Source organism: Heliangelus exortis, chromosome 1 (assembly GCF_036169615.1).
Source record: "Heliangelus exortis chromosome 1, bHelExo1.hap1, whole genome shotgun sequence".
Taxonomy (NCBI): Eukaryota; Metazoa; Chordata; class Aves; order Apodiformes; family Trochilidae; genus Heliangelus; species Heliangelus exortis.
In genome coordinates this window covers 20393684-20418550 of record NC_092422.1, presented here as the reverse complement: position 1 = coordinate 20418550, position 24867 = coordinate 20393684, and the positions used below count along the sequence as shown (strand labels likewise).

The window sequence follows — 24867 nt, the reverse complement described above, 5'->3', positions numbered from 1 at the left end:
CTTTATGTCTCATTTGCTCTTGAAGGGTTTCCTCAACCATTTATATTTACTGACAGAAGCTAATGAGGACTCACCCAGTGAATTAGTAAAATAGTTCTGTGTCTGTGCTAGAACTTACATTTATGTTAATTAAAAATGAGTACAAGTCAATTCCTGGACTGTTTTTACAAGTAGTCCATTACTAAGCTGTCATTGCTGCTTTTAATGAAGAATGAAGCTCTATAAATCACAGGATTTCCTGCCTTCTATTAATTCAATATAAGTTGCTATTTGTCCACTATTGAATGTTTTCAGAATTTGCTTCTTATCTGGTGTAATTCCTTTCAAATGCTAAAGGTAAAGCTTAACTCATCCAGGTTACATTATGCTAAAAATACAGAGATATTTGCATATGTGCCAATCTCATGCATTTCATCTGAATGTCTTAGAAAGGTGTGTGAGTTAGATCTTTACTTACACATTACAAAGCTTCATAAGTATTCAGTGACAGCCACCAAATGTGTTTCTTTTTCAAATCACCAGTGAAAAAGGCATCTTTCTAGTTCATCTGGCAAAATAACCACTGTTCATTCCTGTTATCTGGGGGATGGCTCAGCATGTCTGTTCTATGCTGATATTTTTGTATTCTACAGCTTCTTATCCCTGTGTGTCTATAGTTGGAAGTGACAGAAGCTGGATTTAACTTTACCACATGTACAGCAGCAAATATACTTGTTGTGATGTATTTGTACAATGTGGGCATGGTCCTGAATAAATAATTCTTGCTGTTCTAGTTGAGGGAAGGTTTTTTTCCTACTTTGAAATCCATTTTGACTGATAGCTGCTGACTTATCTATTGACTGTGGCTCTCCTGCTTTCTGCAGGGAAAATAACTTCCCAGTGAAGCAAAAGTGAAGGTGATTCAGTGGTGGTAAAAAGGAGAATCAGCAGCATAGCTTGTCTGTGCACTTGACCTGAGATGTCTTGCTATGTAAGCAGAAAGAGAATCTGTGGGAAAATTAACACTAAAGTGAACAGTAATGCAGAATTTTGGGTTATTGGACTGTGAAATGGAACTGTTACAGTTCTTTTTTTCTGCAGTAAAGGCTGTATGCATTCAACTAGAGGAGTGCTACAGAAGCATAATGCTTTCCTAAGTCATATTTTGAAAACTCTGAAAAGCTGTGAAGCCAGGAAATGTTCATAACCAGGTGTCATGCCTTTATGAAGCTGAAAGTATTTGATGAAGAGCTTTTAGGTGCAACTAGACATATTACCTCCTACAAATGATCAGAACCATATGGATTTTACAACAGATACAGTTTGTCTTTAAGTAAGTCTCAGGTTCAGTGAAGGCATCTTAATTCCTCATAGTAATGTCAACATTTTTTGCTGGTTTTTTGCCTCGGAGGATCAAAGACTAAAGATTTCTGGTTTAATTATGATACTGACGTTGAGGATAAAGATGATGTTTTGTTCTGAAGTGTTGATATGGGTGAGGTCGTATACCTGAAAACTTGCTCAGCAGGTTAAGTGGAAATGCTGAAGAGAAGGGCTGTCACTACAATACACCCACAAATATTTAAAGCTGTTGCTGTCCCGTATATGTGATTTTTCAGATGGGGTATCAAGTGCTGAGTCCTACTTAGCCATGCCTGTGGCTTGACTGTACAGTAGAATTTGCAGTTGTGGCTCCATGGGGTTCTTTGGGGCATCAGAATCCTGCCTGGTTCTGCTCCTGAGGAAGCAGCTGAATTCACCACATCTGTGATGCAGTGGTTATACCAAAGCACACAGAGCAGATACTTTATGGAATTCCTTTGCTTCAGCCCCATTGCTGCTGGTAGAAATCTGCTTAGCATTCTACTTGTCATTCAACTTTACTTACCTGTGTATATAAAAGTAATTCATGCATATAAATAAATAAAACACTATAAAAATGAAAAAAAAATTAAAATCCTGTAATTGTTATTTTCTTTCAACAATTTTGTTGCCTTCCTCTCTCCCTCTTCCCCTCCCTCCCCTTCCTTCCAAATTTAGCTCTCACATTAAGCAATTTTAATGGAAGAATGAAGTACATGAATGGAAGAAATACAGTAGGTAAAGACATTGTAGAAATCTGATCCAGTATGTTGTTACCAACTTAATTATTGTTCAATCCTGTAGTTTTTGCTTTTGCTTCTTAGTTAGGGAGTAACTTCATTCTTCTGGAGCTGTCAGCAGTTACACCATCGAGGAACTTGAGTAATGCATTGTGTCAATAGAAGATTTGTATAACTGTTACTGATTATCAACACTGATTATAGAAAATGCCACAAGCAATTTATGGGTTTTGTTGGAGGGATTATCACATAAATCATCATAGCAAAAGTCTATAAAACAGTAAATGAGTGATGGAAAAAACAGTAAAATTGGTAAGAGGATTTCCTGCTGATGTGTGGGTGCATATAAAAAAGAGACATCAGATTGCTTTTGCTGTCATGGTACAATGTATTTTCCTGTAGTCCAGAGGTCAGGTTGTATCCTTATTTAATAGTAAACATTTTTTCTGACTTAAAATTAGCTTGCTTCTCAAATTCAAAATAAAAGTGAAACAATCAATAAGAAAGGAATAAACAATCACTTAATCAGATATTAAAATAGCATTTAAATGTATTCCAAGTATTTATTTATAAAATTGCATTTAAATAGATCAATAAAACTCTTATTAGGGAACAAAAAGGCTCTTCCTTAACATGAATTGAAGTAGATTAGGATTCAATAAAGTATATTACTGTTTTCTGTTTGAGGGCAAAATATATTTTCCCCCAAGGTTTTGCTTTTAAAGCTACCATCTTCCTTTCCAGATGTTCTCAAATGTGTTCTGCATTGTTTTAAAACAACACTAATCTTTAATACGATTATCTGTAAACTTCCTTTGTTTACTGAGGGATTTTTTCAGATTATCAAATCATTTTACATACAAATACTCCTTTTCTGGGTGCACACTGTAAATCCCCACTGCATGCCTGAGGCAGTGCCCCAAATGGATACAACTGCTGAAATCAAGTCTCTGGTCTCAATCCAGTCTCAATCCATGGTTTGTTTCCAACATCAGGTCATGAGAGCAGGTAAAGGGAGACACTGGAGCATGTGCCCTGATTGGCAGCTTAGGCATAGACAAGTTACTATAGAGTATATGGGACTGAGAAGAGAAAATTGTTGGGGCTGAAGTTCATAGAATCATAGAATTGGCTGGGTTGGAAGGGACCTCAGAGATCATCAAGTCCAACCCTTGATCCACTCCCGCTGCAGTTACCAGACCATGGCACTGAGTGCCACATCCAGTCTCTTTTTAAATATCTCCAGGGACGGAGAATCCACCACTTCCCTGGGCAGCCCATTCCAATGCTTGATCACCCTCTCAGTAAAGAAATTCTTTCTAATGTCCAACCTAAACCTCCCCCAGCACAACTTGAGACCGTGCCCTCTTGTCTTGCTGAGGGTTGCCTGGGAAAAGAGGCCAACCCCCACCTGGCTACACCCTCCTTTCAGGGAGTTGTAGAGAGTGATGAGGTCTCCTCTGAGCCTCCTCTTCTCCAGGCTGAACAGCCCCAGCTCCCTCAGCCTCTCCTCAATAGGATCTGTGCTCGAGTCCCTTCACCAGCCTGGTTGCCCTCCTTTGGACCTGCTCCAGCACCTCAATCTCCTTCCTAAACTGAGGGGCAGTTGTCGTGTGCTTTTAAAGAACTTGGTCAATGTGTTTTCTTGGTACCTGAACACCAAAATGAGAGGATCTATTTTCTCTTGTCACAGTGGTGATACTTCAGTATGCTGAGGTATGGGATAGCTCTTAATAGGAGGGAGGAGCCTCTCCATCCTAGATCTCCATCCCACTTTAGTGTGGCCTGATCTGATTTGCTCTGACTCCATGAGACTTTGTAAGCTAAAATTGTACTCTGTATTTCATGCACCAATAACTTTCTTTCAGTGGGATTTTTAAAGTGTGAAATGAAGCAACTTAAAATTGGATATGTGCTTGTACTCACTTTTGTGTCCATCTATTGCACAGGACTGGGCTGCTGGGGAAGAAAGCTTCTGAACAGAAACCAGCAGCTGGGTTACAACACAGGTTCAGAAGGGGTGGGGAAAACTGAAAAGCATCGGGTAAGCTAAAAAGTGGCATTTCTTAATTTTGTAAATTAGCTTGCCTGAATCATCATGTTTTAACAGTGCTACATGTTATGTTTGACCTTGTCTTTAACTGATTGTAGCAGTTGCAGCAATTGCATCATTAGTGAAATCCTTACTGATTATGAGGTTTAGAAGGAGCTGACAATACTGCCTGAGCTACAAAACAGCCTATAGACAGGAGAAAACTTTAATAACCTACAGAGGAATAGTAATCTGTTTCTGGAGGACAAAATGGTCATTGAGGGCTTGGGTCCAGCCAAGTTCCCCCCACTGCAAGTTTTTTCCAATTCTGACATCTTCTTGGGGTCCAGCTGCCCAGGTGTCCCTGCAAAAGCTTTTCCTCTTGGGTATTGTTTTAGCAAGCTGTCTTCAGGCTTCCTGAAGAACAGGCAAAAGAAGTGAAATACACATTTTTTCAAAGCCCAATGTGGAGTTTCTTGGGACAGAGCAAGCTGTACAGACAGCACAAGGATTTTTCATGTTTGAAGTTGTCAGAGTCTTGTTGGGAGAAAGGTCAGATGTATCCCCATCAGGACTGCCCCTCCATCCTCAAGGTGCAGGAGTTCAAATGCCAAATGCAGTCGGGGGAAGTAAGAAGTAAGCAAAAGAGGATGTGTCTTCAAAGGACAAATCAGTGCTGTGAGAACATCCCTTGCTGGCAAAAGCCTGAGTAAGCAGGTGGGGCTGGCAGTGTGCCCTGAAGGTTAATGTAGTCGGTCACCAAGGTGGAGGGGGAGGCAAAGCCCTCCCTTCTGATGGGGTTCTCAAGAAAGATGCTCTGAGAAGGCTTCTGGCTGCTGCCTCTCATTTCACCTTGGGTGCTCTGAGAAAGAAATTGTAGCTAGGACTGAGACAATGCAAGGCTAAAAAAAGTGTTAAAAAAAAAAATCAATATATAAAGTATAAAAATGGTGACATTTAGATCTTTGTTGGTTTCTTTGGTGGACTCCAAGGAGCAGGAGGGCTGGTGTTTCATTTCTTCTGCAGCTCAGCTGCCCTGGCAGGCTCAGGGGCTGCCACTCACCCTCCCAGCCACCTGAGCTGCCTGCTGCACTGGCTGAGGTTCTGTGATGCCTCTGAGGCTGTTCCTGGGTGTCAAGCCTGTAGTGCAGAAATGCTGCCAAATTTTTGCAGCACTAATGCGGGAGAGGTCTCTGGCTGAGCTCAGAGACAGTGATATTGTTAATTTTCCAGGCTGTTGCTGTCTAACTCTCAAGCTGTCTGTAGACATCTTCACCATTTTATGTTCCTTCTCTAATGGCATGAGCCAGGATGTCAGGATATCCAAAACCAAATGTACCAGAAAATATAATAAATTAGAGTCTGGCTAGCAGTCTAACTGAAGAATAAACTGAATTTTAAACAACACAAGATTGTGTTATCAACTGATTGCTATGCACAAAATGCGCCAGAGGAGTGCAACTTCATGTAGATTTACTATTGATGGCAGCATTTCCTAGATTGCTACTGGTAATGAAATGAAAATGGTTGAAACTTTTGAGTTAGTACCACAGCATAATATTTCAGTGAAGGAGAAGTATCGTTCCAGTTACACTGCAAAGTAATTCTGGAAGAAAAATTTTCTTGGTGCTTTGGTTATTTATTTAAGAGATTTACATACATTTAGAAGTTCTGGAGTTTGAAAAGCCACAAAGTGAATGCAGGATTTGGTGTGGAAAGAACTTAGTTTTGTCCTCAACTCCTGATGTAATGCTTCTACAAGAAATGACACAGGAGATGGTAGCAGTAGAGTGGATTCTTCTCAAGTCAGAAAATTAAGTTTTAAGGACATTTGGTGTCCTAAAGCAATTCTACTGTTGTTTGCCAGGTGGGTTTTATGGGAGGTAGTTTGCAGATGTTGTTTGAATAATTTTTCTTGTATTTTTTATTTCATTAAAAACAGGTAGTGCACATACATAGGACATTCTAAAAATAACCCTCTAGCTGTGAGGCTAGTGGAGGTGTAGGGAGGTGGCATAAGAAGTTCTGGTTTTGTGAGATAGAAGTTACCTTGCCTGAGCCCTGGAAGCTGAGAATCTGTGCTCTCCTGGTCTGCTGCAATGTGAAATGAAACAGTGCTGGTGAAAGCCACCCGGAAGGTTGCTCTTAAAACCAGAAGCTATGGGAAAGCCTGTGAAATTCAAATAGTCAGTAGCAGGTATTTGCTAGAAGATAACAAATGTTGTTTGAGCTGCTGGGTTGAAGGATCTGAGTAGTCTGTATGAAAGCAGATCCTGTGCTGAGGCCTCGGTGTTGAGGTGGTTATGCTGCTGATGTGCAGAAAAACCTGAAAATCACTTGTTACTTATTTTCTATTCATCCTGATTTTGAGGATATGAAGGAAATTTTGTAAGGAATGGATTCTTGATGGCAGGAGCTCAAACTCCAAGACATGACTGCCCCTTCCAAAGTTACATCCTGTGGCAAAATACCAACAAATAGAAGAGCTGTTTAGTGGCAGAAATCAAACTTAGATCTTGTTTGGTGGGAGGGAAGGCAGGAAGGTGAAAAACTAATATTACTGCACAGAAAGAGTCTTAATTTTGTAGTGATAAGTGGTACAGTTTAATTGAATACTTTAGAGTTTAAAGGTTTAAGTTGTATTTCCACATGAAATGGTATCACAGATTCACAGAATGTTAGGGGTAGGAAGGGACCTCAAAAGGGTGTAGTAGCCTCATAAAAAAGCTGCAGTCCTCCTCATCTCTGGCTCTTCAGACTTCTGTAGCAGAAAGTGAAGAATGACATTATAAAGCAAAAATAATCAAAAATAATCTGTCTACTAATAGGGAAAAATACGCAGCATTTAACCCATTTAAATAGAAAAACTTAAGCTGTACAGTAATTCCTACATGCAGGTTTTGAGAAAGGTTTTCTTCAATCTCTGATATTTCTGCTCTCTTCAATGGCAAATTTTGGTATTTTGTGAAAAATCAGAGCTCTTCTGTTCTGCTGAGGTCTCCCTGTTCCTTTTCCCTTATCTCTCATCCCAGGTAAGTTTTAGTAACACAAACACCATTTATCTTTGAGAGCTTTCTTCAGCAGGATACGACACTTGTGACATAGTGGTATGATTAAGCCTTTCTCTAGCTGTGGTCAGTCTCTTTTATAATGCTTATTACTTTGCTAATGTAGCAGAGAGAAATCTGTGTACCATGAACATGTGCTTACTGCAAATAAAGCTACTTGAGAAACCTCAAGTGCAGTTGTCAGGGAGTAATATGATGGGTAAGTGGAGTTCTTTCAAGGAGTTGTGGAGCATTTTTTTCATTCAAAATATGTTAGTGGCATGGAAGAAAGCAAGCATTTCTGATTAAGTTTAATGCAATAATAAATATTATAAACAAGTCATCAATATTAGGTATTGATTTTGAAGCTGCGGGCAGTTGGATGGTATCTTTCAATTTAAGCAAAACATTTTCTGTAATATGTAGAAGCAGAGAATCTGAACCATTTTCAGAGGGTGAATGCATCCTGGAAACATTCAGTGGTCATCATGATTAACCATGGAAAACCAGCTCTGTGTTCTGACCTGTGGTAAGATGCATAGAAGTCCTTTGAGGAAGAGTATTTAAAGGAGTATTAACAAAGAACCCAAAGGGATTGTTACTGGAGTAGGGGGTACAGGCAGTGCCTGGGACCTGCTGGTTGCTGATGTGAATGCTCTTAAAGAGTTAACACATGAAAGCTGCAAAGACTTAGGAAAAAAAAAAAAAGAAGTTACAAAATTATTGGAGGCTGCTTTATGGTATTTATTGAAGAACCCTTCCTTCCTCATCTCATTGATAAATAAACCATATTGCATAGAAGTAATGAGAGTTTTCATAATTTTAAAGAGATGTTTATGTTATCTGGAGGCATCGCTGACAGACATCTAATACAGCTAGGTAAGCTTGCTAATGGTTTGCTCCAGACTGAGTAAATATCATAAAAACTTAAGGATGGGAAACCCTTAGGCACAGTAAACATGAGTAGCTAATAGCAGTAAGTAAATATTTCACCATTGGATGCAAAATTGCAGAAATGTATATTTAATGTGTACACACAAAATAATTGCTTCAGCTGGATACATCGTGCAGTGATGCTGTTGGGATCGGTGCTTCATGGAACGATTTCTATTAAGGAATGCCTTTCCAGTAGTAGATGGGCAGGTAAACGTTGCTATTTGTAGTCATTAAAGTCATCCTAGGGCTGCTGATGGGGACAGGTGGGACCCAAGATCCTGAACCTGAGGCAGCAGCATCTGTCCTTGCGTGCCACTGCTGCTGTGGTGTTGGACCACTGAGGTTGTTGAGTCCTGTAAGCAAAGTCTTTCAGTCTGGCAGTCAGCTTTCTACTGGAGACTGCTATGCTTGAAGAAACCCTTCAGTCAGTTATTTTGAATTATGTATGCCCCAAAGCAGGTATAAATGAATGCTCCTAGTGTGTCCATTAGATAGGGAGATGGACAGCTCATAAATTCAGATGTTTCTGTGTTTCGTGTTCAGTCAAATAGACTTTGATGTAGACTTTTACAGACTATGCTGTAATGTAGCAGCATAAAGGCATTTGTAGTTTTATGAATGGCAGAAAGAATACTAATTTGGCTCAATATTATCTCTAAAAACTCCAGTGGAAAAAAGGGGAAAGGAGAGCCTTTCACTTACTTTGTTACATTGTTTCCCTACCTTGGTAAAAGCTGCTTCTCTTCAGCTTTAATAAAGGATGTAGTAGCCGAAATGAAGCTTTTCCCTTGTGCACGGAAAGGATGAGAAGCAGCAAAATGAGTTTACGAGATCTTCAATAGAAATATTTCATGGGGCTCACAGAGGATCCTTTTGCATGAAAGTGAGAGGACTACAGATATAAACTAAGCCCCTACAAAAGGCAATACTTTGAAGTGGAATACCAATAAAATAGTGGGGTTTTTCTTCCCAACTCTTCTGTGGTTTTGAAGAGGGCATGAAACCCATCGAAGAGTTACTAAAGGTTAAAACCTTTATGGTTGTCAGTGACTTTGTGGTTCTTAGGTAAAGGTATTAAACAAGTGGATTATCCAGTGACTGTATCATGGACCGTACATTGTTCTGTCACACCTTACAAAGTTTAAAATGTCTTGAGTTTAAAGCATGTTTCCTCAGATTTAGGCACAACATAGAAAAGCACAACTGTTCTGCTAAATAAACCGGACATTTTCAATTATAAGGTGCCATTACCTTTGTGTGTTCTTGTCATTTATGAAATCAGTGGGTGGTTAATTAAATGGCTCCTTTGGACTCTTCTGAAAGCTGTGTATTAATTATATTTTGCTGGTGGTGTACACATTTCTCAACTTTTTAACAGGGGTAAAAATTGCTTACCTCTTCCTTTGGAAATATGTATTTTTTTTTCTTGAGGGTAGTGTGATATGCCCGGTTTTGTGCTGGGTTTTTCTTTCGAATAAGATCTCGTTATTCAGCTGCTCATTGCAATTGTGTGGCATGCTTAGTTGAAATAAAATCTTAACATCTTAATTTTACTTCTGCAAAGCACTGCTAAAACTGTAGAGTCCATGCTTAAAGCCCCATGTTGATGGGGGAATAGGTTTGTCACTGAGGAGAATGTGTTTACTTCAGCCATCAGGGCTTTTGAGACACAGCTCCTGAAGACAATTTTGGGGCTCAAACACAGAATTTTGGTTCAGCCTGTCTTCCTCCCCCTTAATTGGGAGTGAGAGCAGAGCTGGTGTTTGGTGATTTGATTTGAAGGGAGCCCTGGAGCAGCAGGGCTGGGCTGGTCAGCAGCTTTCATGCTGCAGGGTGTGGGCTCTGACTTTAGCCCCATGCTTCACTGCACAGAGTTCCACTGCCCCTGTTTTGCAGTACAGAAAAACTCCTTGTGCTTAAAAACTTGGTAGCTTAGCAAATGCCATTTCCAGCTATTATTTTCTTTTTATTGAAATAACAATGTTTGCATGCTAAAGGAAGCCCATGAAGGTGCAGCGTAGGTGTGTGGACAGAGGAATAGTTCTGCCAGGACTGGTTTATGTTGGTTCCCCAGACAAACTGGTGTATTACTGGCAAATATTCAAACACAAAGAAAATGGCCCACACCCAGCATAAATATCACTGATGGTGTCATTTTAGCGCTGTAGGAAATGTCTCTAGTAAAGGTCAAAAGTTTCCATAGTACTCTCTAGGTCTTTGAAATACCAACATGGGTTTTATCTCATGGGAAGGAACAGAATGGGTCTTGCTTCTGACTGGACAGTTTAACTGGTCTGGTGGCCTCAGCAGGGGTGATGTCTCATCTAGACCATGTAGCTGTCCTGTCAACCAGATGGACATCAGTCCTCTTCATCCCACTGTTTATCCATCCTGTTTGTTTAAGACCATGCCAAGCCAAGAGGAGTCAAGAAAAACAGTTTTGGTACTTTTTTCAGATAAGTAATTTACTTTGTAATCATGTTTTCTGAAGTGGGGGTTGGCCTAAAGACCACCCCGAAGTCTTCTGAAGCATCCACTGTGACCTCAAACTGATCCCTTCGCTGCTGGAGCATACTTGTCTACTGCTGATTTATGGTGCTGTTTGTAGGTTTAGGGTTTTTTTCATCCACTTCATGGAACTAAATGAAGGGAGAGGATGGTGTCTTGAGGAATATGGTGGTTATCACATTTAGCTGGCAGTGGAGTCTCCTGCGTGTTTTCTGTGGTGTGTCTTGTATAATGGAGAAGTAATATAAAAAGTATAAAAGCTGCTGTGGAAGCAAGTGGTTTGTAGTTTGTGAGTCCACAGTATATCTAGTGTTCAAAAATCCAGAAAGTTAGTTAATTTGGAAGAAAAACAGAATACTCTTTTTTCCCCCTGTTCTTTTTTTGATTGGTGAAAAGCAGAGTAATTTCAAGATGTAAATTGACTTTCTGTACTGAATAACTCTCCAGTATGGAGATACTGAATTATAAAACTATACTGAAATTGAGACTTTTTCAGAAAGAATGTGCAGTTTTGAGGACAGTGAACATTTCGTTTACATTTTTTTTTCAAAAGGCAGAATTTTTGTAGGGGAGGGAAGAAAACTAACATATAATCCAATTTGTTGTTTTTCTTTTAAACACTGTGTTGGCTTGAATAATATTCATAGCACACAGAGAGCATGACAGGGACCTGGCATGTCCTGTATGTGTTGTAAAGCCACTATATAGTGTGGAGTTATTTTAAGTATTCCTGTGTGTGTGATACCCGCACATGCTCGCCGGGTGTGCTTACAAACCTGTGTTGTGCTAGATGTAGTAGCACCATTTCATTAGGCATTCATGAGAATTTGCTGGCGACATGTTAGCCTGCAGTTAGGTTTAATGTTAGGTTTAGGATTTGAAAAGGACACAGCGTAAGAGAGTGCCTGAAGATCTTTTACTCTTTTTCCTGCTCCAGTTAGTATTTACGGAGCCACGGCTATTAGGGCTTCACTCGTATTTGGGAGACGTGAGGAGATGAATTGACTGCTTTAAGTAAATCAAACCCCAAGAGCTGCTTAGTGGTTAGAGGAGGGGCTGGTCCTGTTTTAATTACCCACTGGTGAATTAATTTGTGTATACTGACATGCTGACAACCTTTTTCCTTGAAGTTCCCTGTTGTCATGTGATATCCCCTCCTCCAAGAGAACAACAGTATATTCTTCTTTTCCTTTATGTTGGGCAGGTATGCTGTGCTCCCTCCTCGCCTCCACTGGCATGGAAGGGTAAGAAATGTGGACTGAGAAGGGGATGAAGGGAAGGGGCTGTCGTGCTCTGTCTTGCAGGTTCTGTAACAGATCCTCGGTGCCGGCTGCTGGGGAATCGTACCTGGGGGCTTCTGGGGCTGCGCTGGGCATTTTATAGATCACAGAATGGTAAGGGGTTGGAAGGGACCTCTGGGGATAAGATGCTCTTCAGAGCCTCGGTGCTGAGTGCTTTATTGCATGTTAGACCCTGTGATACGAATTACAAGCAAGAAATGAAGGGAATGCTTTTGATTTGGCTTGTTTCAAATGCATAGGGTATTCTAACCTGAAGTGTAAAGTGAGTCTCTCTTGAATTAGCTGGTTTGTGCTTCTTGTTTAATTTTGCTGCCTTTTTTTTTTTTTTAATTTCTCTTTCAGAGGGTTTTTCCTGATTTTTAGGGTTATATCTAACAGCTTGATATTTTGCAAAATGTTGTGGTCAGGAATGTAAATTTAACTTGCATAAACACAAAGGCTCTTTCTGGTGGTTTGCGCATATGCCTGTGGATTTTTAAAGATGAATTTTTTTTTAGCTTTGCTCGGTTGTAAAATTCAAGTTGAAAAACATTTCATGAATTACATGAGATTCCTGACATCTTTATAGTCAGAAGGTCTGAAAGAAGTGAAATAAAATGAACGATTTATGCTGATAAAAGCAGAGGTCAGTGTACATTTTGACTGTAATTAAACCAATGTCCTCTTTTCTCACAGCTGTCTGTATTATTTATAAATGCATGAGATGTGTATCGAGAGAATGGCTGGGAAATAAGCTCTTAAATGTGAAAGCTCTTTGGTCTCCTAGGATACATATGTAGTAATACTACAGTTATCTAGAAGGTTTTTCCAACAAGCATCCTAGAAACCCTGGTAAACTTCCAGGTAGCATTTATAGCCATCTTGCAAAAAAGGCTTCTCATTTTGTTGGGCACTGTGCAGTGCATGCACAAGTAACACATGTCCCCTGGTTAAGAGTTTGGTAAAAACAAAGAGAGATCATGTTCTTCTAAAAAACAGAATGGGAAACTAAAGATCATTCGTGTGTTTGTTCCTTCCTTTTGTTAAATCTGTCTGCTTTCAAGAGATTTTGGTAGAAAAATAAAAGTTAAGAACTCTAGTGTGTAGGAATTTTGAAATAAGTGTAGGTAACGTTTTCAAGTGGGAATGTTTGCCCTTAGAAGAATAATTCCTGTTTTTTTTCAGGGTTTGGGGAGTGGAAAGAGGGAGAGAGGAAACTGGTAGAACAAGTGAGGTGTCAGGTCTGGCTGTTAGGAAGATTTTTAATTGAAGATTTGATAAAATTGTTGAGATTTGGTGGTTTTATTTGTTTATCTTCTTACTCTAAGCATGCCGTGTACAAATGTTTACAATAATTATTTGGGACAAGGTTTTGTAGCTGGTTCATTGCATGCCTTGACCCTAGTTTGCAGTTAAATAGGAATCTTTTAGACAAAGCATTCATTCACAAGTTTCATTCACAAGTCTGAAGGGAGTCAGGAGGGCACTGGGGAGCTGTTCTCCAGATCCAGCATCCGAAAAAACCAAAAAAATCCATCTTCTATTGCATTAGGGAAAGTTCCAGTGATTTATTTTCATATACTTAGTGGGGAAAAAAAAAACCAAACACCAAAACAAAAATAAGACTTTTTGTAAACTCTTAGCATTATATTTACTTCCATTTGTTAGTAGGGATTTGCCGAAGCTAAAGCAACAAAAGGTGCTTTAACAACAAAATAGGTTTTAGTTCAGAATATAACTTTACTGAAACTTCACATTCAGTTAAACAGGTCTGTGTGGACAAGCAGTAAATCCAACTTCATATATTTCCCATTCTGAAGTTCATAAAGGGAAATGTATGCAAATTACTCCTTTTAGTCAAAGCATGTTATATTATTGCAGTAATTTTCTACTGTTACTTCTTAGTTCTGTGAAGGATTTTACCTTTTCCACATTAAAATTATTTAGCTAGAATGGCCTTTTCAGGACTCTTTCCTTTTCCCTTTATGTTTTCTTTACATTCAGTCAATATATGGAGGCAGATCAGTTGCCTGGGATTTTATTTATTATTTCTCTGTTCCTGTCCTATATCGATGATAATAAGATACCATGTTGCTTGTAGTTGAGTCTCCTGCTTTTACAGTCAGATGTCTCCTCTGAATGAAAATCTCATCATTTTCTCAAATGTGCTTCTGGTAGATTGCACACAGACAGGACAGGGTGAGGGCTTTTAATTACCTTTGCCACTTCTTGGTTCATTAAATTGGAATTACTAGCTCTTTAACTCTCTGAGCCAGTGAAAATCAAGGCTGGTTTTTACTGCAGCGTTATACACTTCTTTACAGAAATATAATATGTTGTTTTCCTGATCCAAATGTCTGCATCTAGCTGGAATGTAGTAAGGATAGAGCAGATTACTTTTTTTTTTTTTTTTTTAATATTTGTATTAATTTTGTAATTCCCTATATTACAAGCTTGTTGCAGAAGGGGTCTTTCTCGCAATAAAGTGAAGGCTCATTTTCTAGGTATTCCTTAGCTTTTTAGTGACTGCCAGGTGAAGATGACTTCTGGCAGAATCTCTTTGACCCACTGGACTCTGTTCCTGTGAGCTGCTGGACTGATCTGAACTTGCTAGTCAGTTTGAGCCATTTCTTATAAGATTTTATGATTTGGCAATTTGCAAGTTAGCTTCAGGACTAATTCCTTGGATCACCATTGTTGCTGATGGGAGCAGAGTAGCTTGGAAATCTGTTATTTCCAAATGCTCCATCACATGCTAGTGCCATTGCGTTGAGTTAACATGGTCTTATCAACACAGCTGCTGCTGCTGCTGCTGTGCAAAGGGTAAGGAAGTGTTTACAGCACCACTGGACCTTGTGTAGCATTTCTGGGCTCTCATCATCTTGGTGCACAGCACTGATCCCTTTTTATGAAAAGGAGATACAGCCCATGGGAATGTGAGTCTTTATCTCACAGAGACAGCATTATCTTTTGTGTTCATTTACACAGCTCCCAGTGGAGTGGGAGCGTTGTCTGTGATGGTTTCTGGCTCTCGGATAACATAGCAATTAAAAAAAAAAAAAAAAAAAGGCTTATGAAGTTTTAAAGATGTTTCATCTAAGTATCTGGCATAGAACATGTGAAAGTGCTTAACATGGGCTAGGGGTGAAAAAAAAAAGGTATGGAAATAAACGAGAGTTTGAATTTTTTATGTCTATGAACCCAACCTAACTTGTTGAGAAGTGCTCAGTTTGGGAAAATGAGCATTGTGGTTTGGGAGTGCAAAGAAGATGGGCATTCCTGAGGCTGAATTGTCTGCCTCCTAAAGACCTTTTTCTGAAAGCAATGCTAATGAAGTAATATCCTTCAAAGACTGGTATTTTAAGAGCTAACTCTTAAGGGTTGAATACATAGAATAAATGAGGAAGTGAAAATTGTATCATCCCCCACAGAATCTCAAATGCAAAATTTCAGCATGTTGAGAAGAGATTGGAGAGGGAGAAGGAGGAGGTGGAGAAAGTTGGCTCTTTCCCAGTGTAGCATGCTTCTGTCAGCCTCTACTGCTGGAGCCATTTTGACCACAACAACAGAAAAGTGGTGCCTGAAGTTAGGAATCTGAACGCCCTACCTGGTCAGGCTCTTTTGTGATCGCTCCTTTCCCACTCTCTTCCCAAAACGTGGTGAACCAGAATTCCCTACTGATGTGAGTAAATGTCTTCTGAATGTTTTGCAAATTCATGATTAAGTATCTGAAAACTGAAATACATTTTTCTTTCATAAACTGAGGCTTTGTTTTCTTTTTTAAGGACAGCTTTTTTTTTGCTAGAGGGGCATAGCAGTTGGAGCCCTGCTGCCTCCCCACCCCACCAAGCTTCTCCTGAGCCCTGTTTGCTTTTAGAACAAGTATCCTTGTCTGACCACTAAACCCTCTTGTGCTTTCATTGGACAATTTTATTCTAGCTTCTTTATTTATAGTTCTATAAATATGTATGTTCTGTATAATTTCTGTGTGCCGCTACCAGTTTGGTGTTTTACATAGGTGCTACCACTTATGTGTCTTTAGTGTCATTTTTTTCCTTTGATTTTAATTTGTACTACTCACTTAGAAGGTAGTGATTTCATGTCTGCCTGTGTTTAGGAGTCTTCCTTTTTCAAACAAAGAGAACAAGACTACTGAGGGAAGTGGACAGAAATGCTGTGACAGCAGTTCAGCACTCACTCCTCCACATTATTAATTCTGCAAAGGGAAGGTAGAAGATTGCTGCTCAATATTTAGCCCCTCACACTCATTTGAGAATACCTACCAGGACCTGTTGGTTTCCTGTGTGTTACTGTGTGCCTTTGCTAACATTTTCACTTGCATGTTAAAGGACTGCTTTTCAACAGTGCTGCTGCTGAAGCAGTTTCTTTCTAAGAATCTTAATAGGATTCAGAGGGGATGCTTCAGCTGCCGAATTTGGCACCTCAGGCTGATAAGTAACTGTACTGTAAAAGCCTCCCTGTCTGCTGGGTGCTGGAATTCTCTTCTTGTAATATACATGTATGTATTTAACATGCAGTCAGCCAAGCTAATAGCGAAAGTAATTGAAATCAACAGCTGGTAAACGTGGTTAGGGGATAGCCAAATGATTTAGGCTAAAATGTTTGGGGTTTTTTACTGGGCTTGTGTTTTTTTTAATCAACAGATGTTGTCTCCACTGTTTCTTGGTGGCTGTGTAATTACAAGGGCTGAAGCAGAGAGTGTGATTCCTGCATTTGGACTGAAAACAAATGCAGTGCTCTCTTTGCTTTCAAATTCTTTATCTCTGTCAACTTTGTATAACCAGACTTGACTTTACATAGTCAACTCAATGTCTGCTCCCTCTCTGAATCCTGTCTGGAGGCCCCAGATCAAGTACCAGTCTACTCTAAAGACCTGTTTACATACAAAATATTTAAATTATTTTTATTTAAGGTAATATTTGTATATTTAAGACTACAACTTCTAGATCTAACATGTTCTTATTATGAAAATTCTAATGATGGATGAAGCCATTTATTTTCAGTATCTGTGTACAGAGTGTGTGTGTCTGAGGTGCAGTACACCTACATATAGAGAGCAAAAGCAGAAGATCTGAATGTTAAGGTTTTATTTTCTAACACGTGTCCTACAAAGCAATCTGAGGGTGTTTTGTACAAATATACAAGAGCATGGGGACAGGTTGTGTTCTTGTCTGCCCATGCTCAAAGCTGGGTCAGGCAGCCAGCTCTGAAAAGAACCTTTTAGCATGGATGAGAAGGAAACTTCTGCCTGGAAATTAAGTAGAAATTAAGTTATGTACAGAAGCAAAGTGAAATGTCTTCAGCAGAGTTAATAGGGAGAGGTGTGGTCATCACCCTAAAACATTAAGAATCCAAGAACTTGCCTTTATCTAGGTGTTAATTTGAGTGATGGCTAGCAGGTAACATCCTCATGTAGTTCCTGGGCAAAGGCTGCTCGGGGCAAGTCCTCTGCCTGCCAAGGGGTGGCCAGAGCCAGCACAGCTTCCCCTGCTGCCTGGTCACATTGGGCTACAGACCAGGTGGGGTTGTTTCACAGATGAACCACTCACTCTGCATGTGGTACCCCTGCTCATGAGCAAGCTACATCTCCTGGCTAATCTGGCCTGCAGGTACGTAGGCTGAGTTATACACCATTTCCACTGTGGGCTCAAGAAGGCTTTTAATTTCTTCTTTTTTGAAGATTCCTGATGTGATGATACTTGCTTTCTCTCATTAGGGAGAAAATAAGCCATCTCTAGGCTAGGCAGACCAGTTTATGAAATTGCCTTTTCTCTCCAAGTAATGCTTCTGAGCTGCTGGGTGCTGTTTAACAGGTTGAGGCTGAAAGCACAAACCTTCTGTCTAGACCATCCTCTTTATTCTTTCTCCTGTTCTTATAGTTGTCTCCCTCTGGGCATAGATTGTCGTGGGTTCCTTACAGCTGATGAGCACTTGGTTCTGTGGAGGACTGTGCCTCCTTTCATGCAAAGCAGTGACAGCATATGAGTTACCATTTTTTGAGCCATTTCTGAAGTGTGTCTTCTTGGCTCTGTCTCACACAGATCTTAGAAATACTTGCTTTGAGAGAGATAGTTCCTTTTTGTTATCTTAGCAGGAGGTAGCTTCATCTTTTTTCATAGTGTGGCTGAATTAAAGAACTGCCTTGTAACATTGTAGTTTAGCTTTCAAAGTAGTTTTCCACCATCAGTTGGGTCGTGGTTGATGGGGCAAACCAGTTATAACATGTTGTGCAAGGTAGCATATGCCCAGAGGATGAGATGAGGCTGGTATTACTCCCTGAAAATAGTTCTGTTATTTAACTACACAGAAAGTTCTTTTATCCTTCTTTCCACGTCTCTACCCCCAGCCTCTCTGTCATCAAAGCCATTTTGTGATTAATTCAGGTGTTGTCTCCCTGAATTTTCTCCATGCACACCCATAGGGATGGGGGCTGGTTATTCAGAAGAGCAGAAAAAAGCAACATAACTCACCGTTTCTTTCTTCATTTTCTTTTTCTTTATCGCTTCAGCTCCTTAAAATTTGAATTAATCAAATTGTCTCTGTATATACCCAGGAACCAGCTATGTTTAATCTAGTTAAGTGTTTTCTGTTCATCCACAAAAGTCCCCATTTCAGGACAAAGTGTGCAGGGGAGGGCTTTCCAGAGGGTTTAGCAACTTGATGGACAGCTTTCTGCTGCCTTCATCTCTCCAGACAGAAAGGGTGGCACATATGGCAAGGGCTGGTGGACAGATTGCACTGCAGAAAATAACCATGGTGGAGAAGCAAATGTTTTACTCTTTCTTGCCTTTCTCCTCTGCTCATCAGTGAGAAGAAAGCCTCGCTAGTTGTCTCTTTGTGGTGGATTTTTGGCTGTTTGGGTACTTTTTTCACTCCCATGGGATATAAAAGCCCACCTTTTACAGCCACAGTGATGAGATGCTCCTTTCATTATGCTTTTTGCACTAGGATGGAAATTTGTCTTTGGCTCTACCAGCAGGTAAGTGTGGGTTGTTTTCACTTTCATTTCACTCTGCTTCTTTCTATTTCTTTTTTTCACTGCTGTGAAATCCCAAAAGAGTTTTAGGAGATAGAAGGAAGTTTTGAGGACAATTTTTTTTGACACACGGGCCTAAAAGTTGCAAACCTGCTTGACTGTTGGGAGACCTGGGAGCATATTGAGCTCCCAGGGGCTTGTCCCACTTCTGTTGGTTTATGTAGTGGGGTGGCTTCTGACACCAACCAGAATTAGCCCCCAGAAACAGGCTTTTCTCTTTCCACTGAGCAGCACATTGAATGGTACACCACGGAAAATGGATCATCTTGCAAATTGTAAAGGTGGCAACTGCCCCTCTTGTGAACGAAACAGGATAACAGCGAAGGAAAATACTTGTGAGTGAGACTTTGGGTAAGGTGGGCAGCAGTGTCTGCCATGTCTGTGGAGAAAGGGGTGCAAGATCAGGTCCTTACTTCTCCAGGGGATTCAGGTTTCCTGCAGGGGATTTCAGGAGAGTGGCCTGGCCATCCAAACCTGGGAAACTCTTGTGTGTTTTAGCCCTTCCTTTTTTAGTACTCCTTCTTATTCAGTAGAAATATGCAAAGTTTAATCTGTAGATGTGTTTTTGTTAAAGATGCATACTCTTGTCTCCTTTTCTTCTATTCTGAGATGATTTATCAGATGTAGCTCTGTATTTGCTATAAAGAATGGATATTTCATTTCATAGACCTCTATAAGGTCACAGTCATGATATTTCCTGTCGTATTTGAGCCCAATTTGACTAAAGTAAAGCTATTTTAATCTCTTAGTCTCAAAATAGAAGCCATTCTGTTTGTTACATAGAAAATGGCTGCAGGATGATCTTGCTGTGTTTGGAAAAATCCTTTCTGGCCACTTGTTTCATCTCCGGGCACCACATCCTTCTCTTTCCTCCAGTCATCCTCTCATGTCAAGCATCCTGGGGTTTGAGGTGCTGGTTTTGTGAGGTGGGCATCATCCATCTTGTCTCTGGTCAGATGGTCTTGTGCTTCCCCTTGGTCTCCTTTTGCCTTACATCTTTTCCTTCCCTCTTGAGGTCATTGCTCGGACCCCCCAGACCTCTGCAGGCAGCCATGGGGCAGAGGGGACAGTGGAGACATCCACCCCTCTGCCAGGCCACCCCTCCTGCCAGCCTGTGTCACACACACTGCAGTACAGCGGGTGCCCTTAACGTTGTGGCAATAATTACAGCCCAGAGCCCCCCCGTTGCCATGGAAACGCAGCACTCCACAAAAAACGAATGCAACTTACAGTCCTAATAATTTTCCCAAACATTCCTTATTCACCAGATTTAAGCAGGGCCTTATTCCACACCTGGGAAAAACACCGTGCTCCAGCAACACCCAGCAAGGGGAGCATGTGTGCACATCTTTTTTAGGCTATGGCATCTAAAGCCCCACACCCCAGAGGTGGGAAAGGAGAGGCACATTTACAACCCCACCTCCTTTGCAGTGATGATGCCACGTCAGCATCTGGTAGAGGGCTGACACCTTCGCTGTATGGACATTGCTTTGATGGAGCAAAAAGTCACGCACAGAGGCCAAGAAATAACCAGCAGAGAGGTGGTTTTACTGCAAGCCCAGCCTTTCCTGGTTGTGGTTCAGTGGAACAAAGTTGTCATTCAGGCACAATTTTACTCAGTTTGAATATAAAAATTCCAGTCATCCTGCTGAGCAATGTAAAAAAACATGGAAAAAGGTTGCTTGTTGGTATAAATACAGGTGTACCGGGTAATTGGCATGTGGTGACAGTGTGGTTGCAGCATTAGCAGAAATCTATCCCGGTCTAATTGCTGTTTTCTTCTCATCTCTTGTGGGTTTTTTCCTGACTTTGAGCTGCCAGATGCCATCTTTTGATAACATTTTTGGTTCTTTGTGTTTTCAAAAGAGGAAGAGTCTAACAGGATTACTTTCTCATAAACTTTGACTAGAATTGAATTGGGGTTTGGCGTTTCAAGACAGTGCAGCCCTCAGATTTCAGTATAATTAACACGGATATTGTAAAGTCAATACAAGTGGCTAGTTCTGCCTCACTTGTTTGCTGTATGGCTTTAATATTAAAGGAAAGATTGTATCTAATGAGCTAGGTCACACTTATTGGAAAATGTGGAATAACACTTTTCCCCTCCAGTGCTGTGCACCAGCTATTTATTCTCATCATGTTTTTTATTACAGTTTCTGCTGTCTTTTATTCTTCCACTCAAGCTAGGGTCTGCTTTGAAAACAGTTATGAATCATAAGCCTGATTCCTGTGAAGGGTGATGTGGTTTTTAAGCATTGTAACCACTGTCTGGTTTCCTTCTCCTGGGGCTTGTGTTCATTTACTCCTGTCTGCTCAGAGATCCTGTTCACAGCTCTGGCCTTTGAAAAAGGCAGGGAAATTTGGGTACCCTTAGATCCTTCCTAGCTACCTTGGGTGTTCAGGTGCCTTGGCAAACAGACTTCAGAAATCCTGTTACATTTTAAAATTAATCCAACCTTTCCTGAAATCCAGGGTGATGACCATAGTGTTGTTCAGAGTAATTGACTGGTAAGTGTTACATGTTGCCTTACAAGTAGAAATTTGACTGACCAGGAAAGCATTGCCTGAGGTTAGGGTCATATGAAAACTTCACCATGGCTGTTAATCGGAATCACAGAGTGGCAACAGTTGGAAGGGACCTTAAAGATCCTCCAGGTCCAACTCTCCTTACCATGGGCAGGGACACCTCCCGGTAGACCATGCTGCTCAAAGCCCCATCCAACCTGGCCTTGAACACTTCCAGGGAGGGGACATCCAGAACACCACTGAAACATCCCTCTCCTCTCTGTGCCCTCTCCTTCCCCACTATGGAGGGATAAGAAAGGGATTTGCTTGAGGCATCCCTGTGCTGCCCACAGGCAGCAACATTTTAAGCCCTCTGGAATGAGAAGCAGCAGCCAGCACCCAGTGGCATTGGACTGAGAGGTAATACAGCTGGACATTTTCCTACCTGTAGTTGTTTTAAGCTACACAATATTATTAAACATTGATTCAGTGGTTAGATACATCTCAGTGGGAAAATGTCCATTCTGATGTAGAGAGTTGTTAGCCACAGAACTGGGAACCTGCTGTTTTGGCATACAGGAACAGCAGAGTCCAGCAAAAGAGCAGGGATGTCATTCATCAAAGAGTGTCCTTTCTTTCGGTTGAGAAAATTGCATAGGGTAGTAAAAAAACCAGGAAACTATGGAATGTTAAAGATCATTTTTGAGTGGGATTAGTTGGTAGAATGTTTTTTTTTTCCTTAGTTGTTTTTTTCTGACGTATAGTCAGATGTTTTTTGTAAAATTTTGAGCGGTCCGTTAATGGGCTCTAAATCTCCAGGATTTTAATAAGAGAATTTAGAAATACATTAGTTAAATCTCAGTGGGCCTTCATTGCAAAATAAATGTTTCCATTAGTTTCAGACTGAAAGTAGTGTTAATTATTTGTGACTTAGTTGACCATATTAAAGTCAACCATAGTAAAAGAGCAAAGTTTTTATAACAATTCTGGTTTGCTTGTTGTGTTTTTTGTTGTTGTTTTGTTGTGGGGGTTTTTGTGTTTTTTGGTTTTTTTTTTTTTATATAGTGCTTGTTCAGACAGAAGGAATAAACACAATGAAATCTCAGGTAGGTATAAAGCCTGACATCTTATGCTTTTGTAAAAATGTGTCAAGGTTCTTCAAAGGGTGTTAGTTGAATCAATAAGTCAGAAGTAGAGGAGGCCTAAGGATAAGACTGTCTTTTTCAGTCTAAGATCGTTCTTATGCACACTCTACTTAAAATAATAAAATAAAAAATTGCACAGTTGGATGTCCAGTCTTTCCCAGTTCCCAAGTGGATTGTGATTTAAAACTGAAAGCAGGCCACCACCTGCACTGCTCTGCTGTTGTAATGAGGTACCAGGAGAATTATTTCCTAGGGAATTGTATGACTTGAATAACAGGCCTGGCTGGCTCTCTTACCCGCCTTGTTTTTAGTAATTCTGACTGTTTTTCCTGTTAGCAGCTTTCCTGAGCTGATACTGCTCTGTGGGGCTGGTGATCCGCAGTGATAAGAAATACAGCAAATAGTGTAAGGGATGAATAAAGAGAGCTGAAGTAGGGTGTTATAAATGGCAGTGCTTTTTTAGTGGTATTGTGGATTTCAGGGATATAGTGCTTTATATAAGTGAAATTTAGTGCCTGCCTGCCATCCCAGTCGTAGCCTAGACCACAAATATTGTGTCTGTGGGCTTTGTAAATCAGTTGATATTTTGCACTGGGAACAGCCTGTAAAAAGTCTTGGAATTGTTAATTAGGCAGCTCTGGTATATAATCAACACAAATCCTGGTGACTGATTCCTCAGTCGTGGAACAGGCTTGCCCCTGATGCAGAACAGCAGTGAAGGAAGCAGTCGGCAGCACCAAAGTGAAGAAATCTCAATGAGTTTAAGTTGTTGGGGGTTGGAGTTTTTTGTGGGCAGGCAGGGGGAGTGGTAGTAATGGGGTTTGGTGTTTTCTTTTTTCTGAATCTTCATGTTGTAATCTGCCACCTAGTTCTCCCGCCAGTCTGTCAGCATAGAGGTGGTGGAAGGGTGGTCACATCAGCTTGAGAAACCCGGTACTGTGTTCAGTTGATATGGTATTTATTGATGGTTTAAACTAATGGGGCACTGGCAGAGCTGAGAAGTGGCTGGAGGCAATGTTGGAAGCCTGCAGAAACAGCCTGCCCTGTAGACTTCAAAGAAAGGCAATGTAGGATGCTCCCTCTCAGAGGTCCATATCTGGAGCTCTGTAACTGCAGTGTGCAAAATGGTCTCTGAGTGTTTCTGTGGCCTTGCTGATGTAAGGTGTGCTCCTTTCTTGGGACTTGGGTTACGTGGAGGAGGACAAAGAGTCCTGGTTGTATTCAGTAGTAGGAGTGGGTCTAGCATTTGGGAAAGATGCTTAAAATGCCTTTCTCTCCCCATTCTCCTTTTCCTTTGCCCTGGCTGTTGGTGCTGCCTGTACCCCCCACGTACAACACAACACATACTGCCTGCTCCCTTCCTAGTGCTTTAAGTGGCAAAATCATTTGGTAAAGTCACAAACAAACACAGTGTTTTTCTGGAACATGTATCTGGTTTATTTTGGGTTATATAAAGGGCTGCCATTAGACGAGTCTCATCCCTCCAGTTAATCCAGCAGCACGAAGGCAGCGTGAGGGAGCTGCGGTTCGAGCACGAGGGCCCCGTGAGCGGCTCCCCTGATCTGCTCTCCAATCTTGGAACTCTTACATAATACATTTAAGACTGTTTTTTGAGTAATCTCTTTTGGGGTCTCATTTTGCATTCTTAAGTCTCCAGTAACAAAGAACTGCTATGCTCTTCCCTCGTGAAATCCTTTCCAGAAGGTACATATTATCTACTACAAGGCAGGGCAATGATGAGCATCAATTTCCACAGCAGAATAGAAGCCCGGGTTACAAATTACTATTTAATCCTTTTTGCGTCAAAGGACATGGTAATCCTTGTAAAATGTGCTCTAAGTCTTTTGCTTGGCTGTGTGAGGTTAAGGGACAAACACCAAAACAGGGATTCTCTTAAAAATCAAGACATGGCGAACTGTCTTTCCACATGAATTTCAGAATATATTTATGACTGTTTTTCAGCAACTAAAAATAAAGATGATGGGCTGATACCTAGGCTAGCAGTTTTCATGTCTCCATATGCTTGCTACTACACTTCTAGGATACAACAAGTGTCTGTCATGAGTGTTTTCTCCTGAACAGCAATAAAGAAGTGAGGGACAAAGTAAGCATTACTCAGATTTTATTTTTTTCCCCCACTTGTGAGAACATTTGCCAAAACTAATAAATCAGGAGGTCACTTAAGAATGTGAGAAAATTTGCTTTATTTTCTAAATCATCTTGTTATGAGTGTCAAGCAATGTGGTTTTCTAAGGGAGGGAAGGGTAAATAGGGTT

The 24867-nt window shown here is 40.6% G+C and overlaps 1 protein-coding gene across 7 annotated transcripts in view; it reads left to right on the top strand.

The window, feature by feature from the left end:
- The window catches only part of LNX2 (ligand of numb-protein X 2), a 59815-nt gene that overhangs the window by 5853 nt on the left and 29095 nt on the right, over positions 1 to 24867 (top strand). Inside the window, exon 1 of one of the 7 annotated variants that reach the window (XM_071736452.1) lies at positions 4045 to 4125. The exons of 4 other annotated variants lie outside the window; for them this stretch is intronic. The gene's annotated coding sequence lies outside the window, so the exon portion shown is untranslated. Of the gene's footprint in view, positions 1 to 4044; positions 4126 to 18657; positions 18885 to 24867 lie in introns of those variants that run through there. 2 more of the 7 variants (XR_011724374.1, XM_071736446.1) reach the window with 2 other exon arrangements.